This window comes from Leptinotarsa decemlineata, unplaced genomic scaffold (assembly GCF_025532065.1).
Source record: "Leptinotarsa decemlineata unplaced genomic scaffold, Ldec_3_MD MMD2_tig00026299_RagTag_RagTag, whole genome shotgun sequence".
Classification (NCBI taxonomy): domain Eukaryota; kingdom Metazoa; phylum Arthropoda; class Insecta; order Coleoptera; family Chrysomelidae; genus Leptinotarsa; species Leptinotarsa decemlineata.
Window position 1 is genome coordinate 3,900,757 of NW_027412676.1, and position 2,997 is coordinate 3,903,753.

Sequence of the window (2,997 nt, forward strand, 5' to 3'; positions counted from 1 at the left end):
TTGTTGAAACGGGTCGTGTATTGTTATTTGTTTAAACATTTCTTTCACTACTGCCGAAAGGGTTTCAGTTATTGCTTCATTTTTTGGCAACGACCAAAATGCTAATAAAACATCAATTTTATTTAACGAGCAAAAACCTGGTAAACACCTAAGCAGAAATCACGTTCTGGATTTGGTCACAAAATTCAGGGAGACAGGTTCGGTTTTAAATGAAAAAAGTGATGTTCAGAGAAGGGTAGTGAATGACGATAATGCGATTGTAGTGTTTGGTCAAGTCATCGCCAATCCCAGGTTAAGTACCAGAGGTTTATCCGCAATGGCAGGAATAAGCCATATGATCGCATGGAGAATCCTTAAAAACCACAAATACCATCCTTACAAAATTAAACTTGTTCGTGAACTCAATGAGGATGATTTTGACCGAAGACAGGAGTTTTGTGAGGGCATGAGTGAAATATTAATGCAAAATCCCGAACTGCTTTATAACATCTGTTATTCGGACGAAAGCTCATTTTATTCAAATGGTTGCGTGAACCGTTACAATTGCCGTTATTGGTCGGATGAAAACCCAAGACAATACGCAGAAATACATACCCAACATCCCCAAAAGTTGAATATCTGGGCCGGAATATTAGGCAATCATATTATAGGTTCATTTTTCATTGATGGAAATTCAACCGGTGATTCTTATTAACAACTTCTTGAAGAGGCAATTCAACCTTCATAAGTAGGTGCCACTCAATTTACCTAAAATGTAATGGTGGTAACCAACCCCATCCCCCGGAGAAATCTCCTCGTAATAAACAAATAATTCGACATCAAATGGACACGTATTAGCAGGTTGTCATAAAAAGCAAAAATTTATTTTTTTTATGAGAGTTCTGAACGTAACTTGCACCTTAAAAACAATTTGATTTATTTTAAAAAGAGTTGAACTCAATGCAAATACCTTTAAAACTTCAAATTATCTCGAAAACTAATCGTCACAAAAATTTTCTGTTGACAGAGTAGTAAAGGTATTCGAAAGACCTCTAAAACAAGGTGCCACTCTCCTTCCCTATCTATCCCTATCTATTATCGAGACGAATAAAAAAAAATAGAAGAGGCGTAAAATATTCAAGTCTTAATATTAATGCTACGATGGTAAAAATCATGTTTTTGAAAATTTACTAAATTAATAATAGAAAATAAAATTTATTCTGAATGAATTCTTTTATTTGATGAACCAAAACTTACTGCATCGAATGTAGCTTTGAAGAGTACCATTGAAGAGCATATCTTAAGAGCTTTCAGATAATGTATCACAAGTAGGTGGTTGCCTTTCAAAAATATGAAGTTGTGGTGGCTGGGGGCAAGGGTGTGAGAGAAAAAACAAGTTAGTCATCACATCATTTGTTTCTCCCTTTATATTATGAAAGTTGTTTTCAGCGATTTCTTATATTTTATTTGGTTGCTCAGAGATAGACCTTGTAAGTTTTCAAATTGTCACCCTGTGTATGAAACCGGCGCCGACCTACAAACATACCAAATCAACGATATTTCTAACAAATCATTGAGACTTCCCTCTCGCAAAAACTATTGCATTGTTGTCAGTTATATGGACGCCTCATAATCGCTCACATGTATGAAAAATATACGGCACAAGTATACGCGTACCTCCCGAGCGCCACCAAAATAAAAAAGACTCAACTAGAATATACGCCAATACATATAATTTTGACAATGAAATTGATAAATAGGCGCCCATCTGAAATTTTGTCAGATGGAAGATAGGGAACCTCTGAACTGCCTGGCATGGTGAAACAATTCGGCGTCCATATATGGACGCCTCATTGAAACCGGACGCCCGATTGATAGAAAATTGTAAATGTACGGAAGCTCTATTGATAGTTGGATATATATATATATATATATATATATATATATATATATATATATATTATGTATTCTATTATATTTATAGATTGGTCGGTCGGTAGCCGGGTGGTTCGACGTGGGTGCTTTGTTCACTCAGTCAATCGGCCGATGTGTGAGTCGATAGTTCAAGCCCCAGGCTGAACGCTCGATTTTCACTTGCTAATGTGCGTTAGGAGTCACACGTTAAAAGGTAAGATCGCGTTAGTCCTCAGCTCGCACAAGTTTCGACTTCTGAGGGTTGTCGTTCGTATGGGTGCGATAGCTGGTTAACGGAAAAAACATATTTTTTTTTAACACGTACTGTTTCTATTATTATATTTTGTCTATAAGATGTATTTTTCTTCTGACAATAAGGTGTTTTTGATTTGATTTGATTGAATTCAGTGTATCTCAAGGTCATACTTAATTGTTCCCGTTCATTCTGCTTCCGAGATAACGTTGATCTTGACTTTCAAATAATTTGAAAGGTCATGATTAAGTTAAAATCTAAGCTCTCTATCAAGTAGTTGAAGAGAAAAACAAACGTGTACATTTTTGTTTGTTTCACTTTTAAATGACCTTCAGAGGTGAACTGTTAGGTCAGGTCATACCTGGCCCTAATTTTTTCCTGTTATTTTCATTTCCTTGATAAAAACATGGGTTCCCATTTGAAAATCTGACCTTGACGTTTAAATAATTTGCACGTACATATGCAAGGTCATTTTTCATTGTTGTAAGAAAACTTAATGAAAAGTTTTCCGTCATCCAGTCCCGATTTTTTAGCACGATTTCCAATGGACGCTCATCAAACACAACTTAACCTGTTCTCTCCCTTTGAACATCTAAGCTAGGCTCTTACCCTTCGAAGAGTACTCAAAGATATCGTTCAACAATGTGGTAACAAACTAATTATTTTCCATGACCCGGCCTGATTTTGTTTCGGATTATTATTTTATAACTATTCAAATATTTCTTGCTTCTAGGAGAGCAGTTGCCGCCTTCTGCCCCTCGCTAAGTACGTCCATGTGCACTGTGAGCATGGGAATAAATCTTGCAACTATTTTGATCATTGAAATGTATTTTGTTGTTTTTATTTTTCAC